General features: G+C 35.0%; 1 protein-coding gene across 1 annotated transcript in view; it reads right to left on the reverse strand.

The window, feature by feature from the left end:
- LOC145662988 (monocarboxylate transporter 12-like) overlaps nucleotides 1-12642 on the reverse strand; it is an 881834-nt gene that overhangs the window by 675683 nt on the left and 193509 nt on the right. The window contains exon 2 of the mRNA XM_081729091.1: nucleotides 4964-5054. The gene's annotated coding sequence lies outside the window, so the exon portion shown is untranslated. The remainder of the gene's footprint in view (nucleotides 1-4963; nucleotides 5055-12642) is intronic.

Consider the following 12642-nt stretch of genomic DNA (forward strand, 5'->3'; position numbering starts at 1 on the left):
ATTCCTTTGGAAAGAAAATTGATAAAAGAAAGAAACAGAAGCGGAAGAGAACAAGGCCAACTATGGGGAGTCTGGAGGCTGGGGTTTCTTTCTTTTTTCTATATTTTTAAGTTATTCAGGGGTCAGGGAAATCTGGAAGTTTCGTCATGGAAAGTCAAGTAAAAGTCAGAGATCTTTTCTCCAAATTGTGTGGACACCCTGTTTACATTTCCAAATGGAATTATATAAATTAGGGCGTCACATCAAAAAAGTGGGGGCAACTGCCCCTCTTGCCCCCCCCTAATCGCCGCCCATGATTTGAAAGGTACACTCTTAAGCAATTTTCTAACATAATCGTCATGCAAATTAAGACACTTATCATACCGTGACAATTTTTTTCAATATCGTCGAGGTAGAAACCTGCCGCCTGCAATTTCAACCACTGGCATACACCGGCATGCAGTTCGGCGCCAGTATTAAAGTGTTGTGTAGCAAGCCATGTCTTCATCGCTGGGAAGAGGAGATAGTCGTTTGGCGCCAAATCTGGGCTGTATGGTGGATGATCGAACACCTCCCATCCAAAACCATCCAAGAGCTCGGCCATTGGAATGTCCATTTTTAAAATCAATGCATCATTGCCTCATTTGACCTTCACTCATTATTCCATTTTTGTACACTTCACACAGTTGGCGATGAATTTGAACTGACTTGCGTTTATTATTATTATTATTATTATTATTATTATTATTATTATTATTATTATTTTGGTCAACAAAAACCTAATCACAGAACGCATCTCACAAGAGGAGGGATTTTCTATTGCAGCGCACATTGTAACACGTCAGAAAGCACAGTAAGAGTGTTACAATCCTCACACTACCACAGTTGGCTGTATACTGCGTGTGAAAATATTCTGACACCAAGATGGCGACTAACGCGGCTTGATAGGCCGAACGCGACTTGAACTCTGCCGCGGTAAGCCAAAACGTCTGGTACCTTCTGCACAGTCCTCGTATATAAGAAAACAGCCGTTTTTCTGACGTTCGAGTCTTGTTTCTCTTCAACTCGGTGTAACAAAACGGAAAAAAAGTAGTACAGTTACACTCTGTTTACTGTGTATATTCATTTTAATTCTTCTACATTTCTTCGTACGCATATTTCTACTTCTTACTTCCAGATGTTGCATGTCCTCAACACTAATACATCTGTGGTCGTTACATGTGATACATTACATCTATAGTTGCACACAGGGGTAAAAGTGAGGGGGAACGCGGGGGCGCCGTCCCCCACCTCCAAAAAAATATGAACGGCGTCCCCTCCATTTTTAAAAAAATACAATGCTCAAAGATAGGCAGGGAGACGGCGTGACGTCATACCCCTACCTACCGTCCTCCTATCTTTTCAGATCCACGTTTACCAATGACTGCACCTATTCTTGTATGTTTTAGTAGGAGTAAAATGATATTTCGTCTCTCGTGTATGAGCACTAACAAAATATGCTGTCTGTCTTGCAATAACAATGTTTTGTACGTAAGTGTAAAGACAACTGTAAACGCTAATTCACAAATACTCACAGAATTAAGTTAAATGTTAAATATTAAGTGGATAGACGAGAGAACTAACTTGAATAGGGACTTCACCTTTCCAAAGCAATATGTAAGGATATTTCATGAAGCTAATGGGGGGAGGGGAAAAGCGAATAACAAGCATAATAGTGTAAATCTTTTTAGTCGAGATCGAATCATATTAATATACTTCATAAAGGAAACTGAAACAATGTAAATCATATAGAAGCTATGTAATACATGTAGGTTATGTAATAAAAAATATGATCAACTTGAAAATTATATGGCCTATGGACAGCAATGTTAGGCAACTGTCTGCCGCCGTTGTGAGGCCTCCTGTTATTTTGAAGCCTCTGTATAATAGTGTGGAAACGAAATTCTATTATAAGAATAGTCACCAACTTCATCAACAAACATGAAAGTCGAGACGCGGGACACTTTCTTCGAAATCAGGATTGTTCCTACAAAATTAGGACGGGTGATAACACTAGTTAATACTGTAAAACTAACAACAATATGGTTGTATAACTTGAAACATAACATGAGAGTACTATGATTCTATCGTTTCAAAGATTATAGCATCGTATAATTTGTATTGAATTCTTTAAGAAAGTCTGAGGTAACAGTTTGCTAAATTTTATAGTATTCTATTGACTTATAAAACATAATAGTAAGTAACATAAATAATAAATAAACAAATGGTACTTTTAGCTTACTTATTCTATAGTTATCTCCAGTAATGAAATGAAATGTTTAGTTTAATTCCCATGACTATTCAATTTGAGCTAAATAAGGCGAGTTATTAATTAAATTGAATTATTATCATTATTATGAAAAAAATGGTGGAAAAAGAATTTGAAAGGAAACAGGAGAATTCTGGAGAAATCAATGAAGTCGTCTTCATCCACCGTAATCTTACATGGTCTGGGATCGAACTATGGACTCTTAACACCAGAGAAGAATGTTCTACCATTGTATCACTGTATCCTTTTAACCTCTATGAAGGGTATATCTGCTTGTAAGTGAGAATGGTCCAAACTGAACTCCCTGATTACAGTCTAGAAAATATATGGCCAAGCAACAGGATTTTTATTTGTGTAGCGCAACCCAAAAGCATAAAAAGTATTAAAAGCATAACAGCAATTTACACATATGGTTGGTACCTTGAACACGGTTGTGGTTGTCTAAGGGGCCAGAAGAAACTAATTTTAAAAGCATAATAAAACATAATTTTAGAAAATAAAGCTTAATTTAAAATATATAGCACAATTCTGGGGAAATTCTGTTTAACCGTAAGTTTAACACACTGTATTAATAATTTTTAAAACCAATATTCACAATGCAAAATCATTGAGAACACAACAATGCAACAATGAAAAGCTTATTTTTATTTCTGTAAACTTTTCGATGTAATCCTTTGATGTGGAGAAAAGAAAAAAGGAAAAGAGAAAGAAAACTTTCCGCCAACAATGAATAGTACACAAGAACTCCACACTACATTGTTATGTGTACCTCTTGAACTTAAGCACTTTCTGTACTTTGTGGTGGCATTTTTACTTTCCCTTTCTGTATATATGCACCTCTAAGACGCACAGAAGTGATAGAAAAAACTGGCTCAAGTAAAGCATATCTCTTTACCGTGCATTAAGTAGAAAGTTAATTAAATATGAAAGAAACTGGTTGCATAAAATACTCATAAATAGATCAAGATATTTAGAATATTTAATGTATAGTAAATATTATATATTATACACGATTAATGTAAAACAATGATTGAAATTAACAATAAAGCAAAATAAAGCATAATTTGTAAATAATAAAGCATAATTTAACAAAAGAAGCATAAAGTGGGTTGCTCTATTTATGTGGTTTGTGGTCATCACATTGATTCCCTTTGTTATTATTATTTTTAGGTTTCTCAACTGAAATTAGATACTTCTTCCCTTTCCAAAGCAGGAGAACAGGGTTCGATTTTCGATGGGAGCTCATGTGGTTCGGATTCTACCTTAAGCTGTAGGTCTACATCTCATATAGGCTCAGCGCTGAATGGCTCAACCAACCAATCAACGGAAATTTAATCCCACTGCATGAATCAAAGGCACGTATGCTAACAACTCGATTACATGGAAATATTTAGAATGGCGCAGCAAGTTCAACAAAACCAATGTAGATGCCAGAACGGAGGACAGTAGAGGAACAGATCTTCCTTCGGTTATGGTACTTGTGACAGAAAACTGGTGTTTATATTGATAGAAAAATATGCCAAGCATCCGTGACGGATCTAGAAGGTAAAAACGGAGGGCAGCCAGAACCCATAATATGATTGGTATATATATATAGGGTTGTCATAAATTTTTGATCCAAAATACGGACAAGCCTTAAAATGACGACCCATCAAAGGTACGGTGCCCAAACACAGAATAAGTTTGAAATTTCTTACCTAAAAATCGCCTTTTTAGGTTATCAGACAATTGTTTACTGTAATACTTAAAACAATATTGGAAACTAACATATTTCTTTTTTTATTAACACAAATATAATAAATCATGTAATTAATTTACATATGAGCCCTATTAAATCTAACCAAAAAAGACACACTTTTTAAAAACATAATCTACTTTGTTAATAGTCACTAAAATATAAGTTATATGATGAAAACAGTACTTTTCGACCAAGATTCTAGCGACTCCCGACTCGGAAATTTTCCGACAGCTCCAAAACTGTCAAATACGGACATTTTTCCTATGTCATGCTTTTCACGATATGGACACAGACACAGGCCCAAAAATACAAACAATCTTTACAAAATACGAACATATGGCAACCCTATATAGTATATATAATAATGACTTTACAATATTGTTATGGGTCCTACAGAAATAATTTCCAACTTAATTATCTCTCGATGGATATTATGGCTAGATGGGACGTTGACATTGTGGATTTGAAGTATTGTTTTACATTGCATAACGAAAACTACAACTGAAACTATATGTGATGTAAAAAAAAAAAAAAAAAAATCCAATAAGGAATAAAAGGTAACGCTTAGAATAAACTTTCCAAAATATACAAGTAATAGCTTCAATTATTCTTGTCACTCAAAAAACTGGGGAACTAGATCCCCCACTGCCTACCACAACTGCAAAAACCATACATCATTCAGTTGAAGCCACACAATCAGGTTGCATATTACTTTACTGAAATAACATTCAACACATTTTAACCAAAGCAAAGCGTGTAAACTTAATGTCTTTCACCATCTTTTGAAAAATTGTCTGTGAGTCTGGTGTTTTGAATTCAAAACGAGCCATTATGAAACTATTAAGTAATGTAATATATTATTTGTAAAACTGCAACGACTTTTCCCTGCAGACTCGTACAAGAAATTTTAATAATAATATATTCTGTACTATGCTTACCATAATTACTTCTTGAAGCATTGTCTAATATGAGATTTTCATAATTTAAACGCAGATGACAAATAAACCAGTTGTCCTTCACTGATAACATCTGGAAATAAAAGAAAATGATATTATCAGTTTATAAATAATTGAATAATTATTAAATATACACAAATAATTGAATAATAATACCGTCATAATGGACAGAAAATCCGACAATACATACAGGTATAAGTATCTATTCCATAGGATAGCTGAGGAGGGTCAGGGTCTTCCCTCATGTCAAACGAAAGCACACTACACATATACAATAGGCGCATACACAGGGTTTTTTCGTAAAGTAATAAGACTGGGTCATAAAAATAATTTATTGGTCCGATTGCTAGGTATATTGTTAAAATTCTTTAAAATAGTCTACTCCGGCGTTGATACACTGCCGCAAAGGCGATTCCTACGCTCCAAACGCTCCCTGGAAGTCAGCTGCCGTAATCTCTTTAAGAGACTCTGTAACAGCCCGTTGCATGGCGGGGACATTGACGAAACGGTGACTTTTCAGGTTTCTCTAGAGCTTTGGGAACAGAAAGAAAAGTCTGGTGGGCTCACATCGAGACTGTACGGTGGCTGCGACAAGGTTGCAACCCCTATCAGGGTCACAACGAAGGCTGTGTGCGCTAAAACTTTTTCGTGGTGGAGCTTTCAGCGATCGGCAATCTGCGGTCGTTTCGGTTTGACGGCTCTGTGCAGGCGCGCAAGGACTTCTTTCTAGCAAACGGCGTTGATGGTTTGTCCCGAAGCAATAACAACTCAAAAACAGCTTTTGCGCCTTGTGTGATCCTCACTGCATCAGAGCTCAGACGCGACTGCCTCCCGATACGTTGCTTAGCTTAGACTCCCCAATACAAAACCATGTCGGGGAGCGCGCTGCTGGCGACTAGAACACCGCGGCTAGTCTCACTACTTTACGGACAAATCCTGTAGTATCTAATACTGTAGAAATATATGGAGGATATAATGCTTTTGTCTCATTGCATTTATCATCCCTATAGATGCATATTTATTCTTAGTGAAACGAATTATCTACCAATTTATGAAACAACTAAGTAGAAATACTTGTTAATATAAGAGTCAAGGAAGAGAAACATTTGTACTCAAGAATAGTGTCTTAATATACACCATATGAAGAAGTTTGGTTTCGTTTTGGATAAAGCAAACTTCTTAACAAGCTAAATTTTATCAAGTCTAGCATTTAACCTCAAATTAAATGAACTATATTTCAAGATGAATGAATATGTTAAAATATAAAATATTTAAATCATTACATTTATCAAGTAGAAAGAAATTTAGTTTCAACTTAGCGTTGTATTTCACGCCTGAATGTTATGCTAACCCGCTAAACCTCAACAGCACTGAGGGTAGTCTATCACGCAAGGATGATAATCATAATTACTCCCATAAGAACGCATGGAAAATCGGTTTTTGATTGTCCATATCTTGGCACCAACTGGATGGATCACGTCCATCAACGAACTCAACTTACAAGCTTTCTAACTTACAAGCTTCTACGTCCTATCGAAAATTGATGGTAATCCATCACGTAGTTTTTGAGATTTTGTGTTTCCCGGAGGAACGGATACACGGACAGACAGAGTAAATATACAGGGTGTTTTGAAACAATACCGACAACGTTTGGTAGGTAATTGCTGACACCAAAATAAGACAAAAAACGTAGACCATCCTGGGTGCATAAATGCTTCCTTTCGGAGTTATAGGCTGCCAAAAACATGAAAAAAATGACCTTTTATGGTTCATAGTTCCAAAACTATGGGACCTACCGTAGTCGGGCCAAGACTTCACTTACTTTGTATATGACCTATCCAAATATCCAAAATTCAGAATCCTGCGGTACTTCCGCAATAATTTTTTTTAATAGAGATAGTTGGTGAGTATTTCAAATTATATGCCTGTAGCCAAACTCCCTCTATGAAAATTGTTGCATGAGTAGTTAGCATTCTAAAACATGTATATTGGGTAATGCTCGTATTAGTCCCTAAGTGAAGGCTTGACCCGAATACGGTAGGTCCCATAGTTTTGGAGCTATGGACCTTTAAAGTTCTTTTTTTTATGTTTTCGGCAGCTATAACTTCGAAAGGAAGCATTTGTGCATCGAGATTAGTCTATACTTTTTTGTTTCATTTTGGTGTCAGGAATCATCTCCCGAATGTTGTCGGTGTTGTTTTGAAACACTGTATAAAGAAGTGTTTGGTAAATTGGTGTACACTAGAAGCAAGTTAAAAACATCTAGAAATAAATCTATAAATTAAAATATATCGTCTTTCCGCACTGGTTACTGTTTGGTTTAGCACAAAGAAAGAGCTTTAAAAGGTTCCTGCCAAATTTGTATGGGCTCTGGATGGATGTTGCAATTTTATAAACTACCATACTGACTTCGTAAAATAGCCATGCCTGTATAAATGATAATTAATTATTACGATTTATAGCGCGCATTATTAACTAACTTAAACTAACTAACTCTATGGCATATGGAACCCGGAGGTTCAGTGCCGCGTTCACGAAAGCTCTCCACTGACTTCTATCCTTAGCCAATTGGATCCAGTTTCTACTTTGTATTCCTATCTCAGCGAGATCCATCTTAATATTGTCCTCCGAGACTATATTGTCCCCCGAAATCATAACGCGCATTATTATGTTTTAAAAAATAGTTCATAATGTTTTATAGTATACAGACAAAATTTCGCGGCCAAAACCTCGCCTAGCCAAAATTTTGTCTGGCCAAAACTTTGCAGTCGAAAATCTCGCGTGGGCAAAACTTGGCGGACCAAAATCTCGCTGAACCAAAACTAGCAGTTTTAAATCTCATACGAAAAAAAAAAAACTTCATCATTACAATATAGTTATATAAGAATATCTGAAGTCAAAATAATAATAATAAAACCAGAAAATACATAATGTAGACACTAGAAGCTTAAAAGTTTAACGGTTGAAAATGAGTGGACATATAGTAGTCGAATAAACTCAAATTAAGAGAAATCTTATTCATCGAATCTATTTTAGTTAAATTATTTGATAAGTCAATTGCGAAACTGAATGCTAACAATCTATTTTATCATGAATCTCTTCAGTTAAGAAGATTAAACTGTGCATATACACACCTTGTTAACAATAAGTGAAAATGTACCCTAATGTTTTCAAAAATTCTGATTTTAAGGGGGAAGGGAGCAATTACTTACATTTAAATCGTCGTTATATCAATACTTGAAAACAACCATTTGAAATGAGTTTTTTTTATTTACTCGTACTGTAATCGGATTTATTATTAAAATGCAGAAAGACGAAATTTTCTGTTCTAAATACATGTGAATTGAGAATAGTTCCTGTCCGTATGAAGATGGAAAATAGAATGTTAGCGACGGAGGGAAGAGACCAAGCTATTTTAAGTGTATATACATACAACGATCTTTTGAACACAGCAAAGAAATCACAATGATGAATATTTGTCCTGTTAGATTTTGGATGGCGAAGTTTTGTTCTAGGTGAGATTTGGTCCCGCAAATTTCTGTCCAGGCGAGATCTTGACCCGAGAAGTTTTACTTTGGAAGTTTATATTTCGCTTCAGTTGATGCTAGTAAGTTTGAAGAAATTGTGTTTTGCGTTCTATTTTTGACTATGTCCTGCTTTTGAATGGTTTCATTTTATTATTTTTTGTGTAAAAAAAACTGTTTATCTACGTGACGTAAGTTGCTAGTAAATTTGCGAGTAATTTACATGAAAAAATTGTAACAAGTAAATTATCTTGCCAATCCTGACTGTAAGTTGCTCTGGCTCAGTCATTTTGAACTGGCTGGTGTATGACAGAACCAGGCTTTTGTGATTGAGGAAAGGAAAGCGATAAGGAATGAAGTAAATGAGGGAAAGTAAATGAGGGATATAACGGAATGGCATAGAACAAGTGTGGCAGTGTACGAGTTGTCTCGGATCCACGAATTGCGTATCTGCAAATGTTCAACATGAGACGATATATATATATATATATATATATATATATATATATATATATATATATGAGACGAGACGAGACGAGACGAGATATTTCTTGTCTAGTAAGCAGCACTAGTTCACCCAAGTGTTAAATATCAAGCACTGTGTAAGTGTTGCATGACTAAGTATTAATATATACGAACTCTTTACAATTGTTCGTATATATATAAAAGAGTATAAGGGTAACCAAGAAAGTTCTATCGCTTTTTCTGGAGGCTTGTGTTCAATTGGCCCTCACACAGTGAGAGTTGAATATGAATAGAAAAATGGAATGAAATCTTTCAGTTTTACGTCCCACGTTTAGGCCGGTTAGGCTAAAGGAGACGGTGATGATGAGAGATGAAAGAAATTGTGGAATAAGAAAAGTGGGAGGAAACAGGAAAACCCCGAGAAAACCCATGAGCACGGTGTTTGTCCACCACAAAGTCCAAACGGCGCGAGCTGGGATCGAACCAAGGACCCCAAGCACCGGAGGTGAACGCTCTACCACTGAGCCACCGCGCTCAATATACCGCTGTCCGGATAACGGATTTTTCTCAGTGTACCCTTAAGCTTGAATACTCATGTATATCATTTTGCTTATCTTACTTAGATTTATCAATTGGTATATGTCTCATTTTTTAATGTTTTTGTTTTTCGTTAAACGATGATAAAATTGTAGAATTAGCATTTCAGTAATAAACTATTTCGAAATAACAATTCATTTCTCGTCGTTGAAACATATCACAAACAATATATGCATAACGTACCACAATGAAAGGACACAAATGCTGCATTAATTACATAGATTAATCTCTCTCTCTCTCTCTCTCTCTCTCTCTCTCTCTCTCTCTCTATATATATATATATATATATATATATATATATATATATATATATATATATATATATATAATGAAAAGCAATTTCGCTAATCATGTAACTAAGCTAATAACTTATCGCCAGGTAGCATAAATCCATCCGTTTCCGATTCGATTGTATAGGATTAAGCTTAATGTGATAGGTTTTCAATAAAGGAAGGATTACTTTGTTCGGTTTTTGGACATATTTTTTAAAATTTTTTTCAAAGAAAATAAATTTGGTGGGAACTGAAACTATACAATTAAGTTCAGTTGTTTAATTTCAACATACAGAGAAAGACTTCTTTTTAAAAAAATTAATATGGTCGGACAACATTACTGTATTAGGAGATAGCATAAATATTCTTTTTCTAAATTTATATTTACAAGTCGTATCGCCACTGTTAGATCATGTGTGACACTATTAGGAGTATATGCCTCACTGTTAGGATCATGTGTGTCACTGTTAGGAGCATGTGTATCACTGTTAGGACCATCGTGTCACTGTTAGGAGTGTGTATCCCTGTTAGCAGTGTATGTGTCACTGGTAGGAGTATGTGTGTCTATTAGGAACATGTATGTCACTGTTAGTTATATGTGTGTCACTATGAGAATATTTGCGTTACTGTTAGGAGCATGTGCGTCACTGTTAGGAACATGTATGTCACTGTTAGTCATATATATGTGTCACTATGAGGACATGTGTGTCACTGTTAGGAACATGTGTGTCATTATTAGGAGAATTCAAACAACAATAAATACAATCTGACACTTAGCACTGTAACTTTTTCATGCACAGTACTTAAACATTCTATTCTAGCATAATAAAAGCTATCAATTTAGATCAGTTTGATAACGAACGAGATACTTTTTAAAGGCATATTTTTCTCTATCTTCTAGAAAACTATCCATGATAGTTTACTTTGAAGCGTGCCATTTTGTTCATCTCGATGTGGTCTTTGGGCAATACCATGGTAAAGCCAAAATTAATGAGTAGACTATACTTTTGAGGTACATTTAATTAAACATACTGTCATCTCACTGATGTTACAACGAAAAACTTGATTGATACATACTTAGGCTTCAGTTTTCGTAGTAGCTTGGTTTTTGCACAAACTAGATTTTTATGTTTACAAAATAGTTCCTTTTTTTATCGACTTCCCCGAAAACTACTCATAATGATTTGTACTCACTCATACACTAGGTAATTTGTTCAAGTCAATGAAACATATCGACTGGTATACCTATCAAGTTTGGACATTTTGTTTTGTTAAACGTAAATAAATATTTTAATACTAACTAAATTTCTAAATTCCTTTTATTAATAGATATGTCTACACTGACTTTATATCGAATATACTATAAGGAGGAGTCATAAGTCTTTCAATATTTCTACGAACCAAACAGTAGGCGTATTTATACGCCTTGATCGACCGTAAGTACAAAATCAGATTGGCCAAGAAGAAGCTGCGTTGCAAGCGGACTATTCAAAAAAGGAGACTGCTACTCCGTCAGTATCTTCAGTCAGTTTTTAAAGGCAATGACCGTAAGTGTTTATCAACGATTGATACGTGAACTGTTACTGTTACTGAACTGTGTGAGTTCAAGCTCCGACATAACGCTGTGGCAAATCCAAAACATTTATCATGCGAAAGAGAAAGACGTAGTGTATCAAAGCACAGTAACTCGGTGGATCTAGAATTTTTGTGCAGATTGTAAAAATGTCAAAGAAGAGGGTGATTTTCAAAGTAGCTCTTGGATAGTTAATTCCATAATTTTTAATTACAATTATCTTAATTTCATGCTAGCAAAGAAGGAATAATATTATTCTCTGTATTTTACGCATAACTGTGAGCATTATATTAGCTATTTAAAAACTGTGAAGAAAACCAAATTTTAAAAAAAGTTTCTAGAAGTTTCCTTCAAATACCGTGCACAGGTGTTCGACTAATCAAAAATAAGGGTTTATTTACATCTTCCAGTGTTGGCTAATCACAAACAAACATGTGTTTGTATCTTTCAGGTCTGTCATTTACCATGTATCTTAGTGATTATCATTTCACTTTTCTAAAAATATATTCCGATATATACGTATTCACCATAGTTACTGTTCTTGACTACTGTGAGAAAGATTAGCAAAATCATAGCATGCAATTTTGCTATTTTCAAAATTCCGCTGTGTAATAAATTATTGTTTCATTCTGTAGTTTCAGTTCAAACCGTAATACCAGGTTCTCGTTAATAGTACGTAGTACAGGATTTAAACAAAATAAAGAATTATGTATTGGAAATAGTAACTACCCATTTTCCTGTGATTGGTTTTGTACCCTTGAACAAGATTAGTTCTTTTAGGGAAAAGTCCACGACAACATTTTCTTTCAGGAGAACCTACGAAATTCACGAACGGGCGATCACCACGACGGATAAAAACTATGGAAGCCTGTTCATGTCTGAAGGATGACGTCCTTCGGTAATCACACTACTCTGGAAAGTTGGGGAAAAAAGTGGCCTGAGATCTTCATATTAGGTACTATTCAGGCATTTGTCTGATATGAATGAGGAAAATCCAAGATAAAGCTTCACTCAAGATGGCAGACCTTAAGAGGCTTTTGTGCCTTTTCGACCGAGTCTCTCCAGAAGATACGTTTCTTTCTTTTTTTTTTTTTTTTTTTTTGGCAACTCAAATAATTTATTCGGTATACAAAAAAAATTAGTGTTAGCAGAATTTAATTATGCTGTAACAAATAAATAAATCTATATGTACAGAAATGAGTGTAACTATGTTTGTTCTCCAACTTTTTC

This window comes from Thermobia domestica, chromosome 10 (genome assembly GCF_964235325.1).
Source record: "Thermobia domestica chromosome 10, izTheDome1.hap1.1, whole genome shotgun sequence".
NCBI lineage: Eukaryota > Metazoa > Arthropoda > Insecta > Zygentoma > Lepismatidae > Thermobia > Thermobia domestica.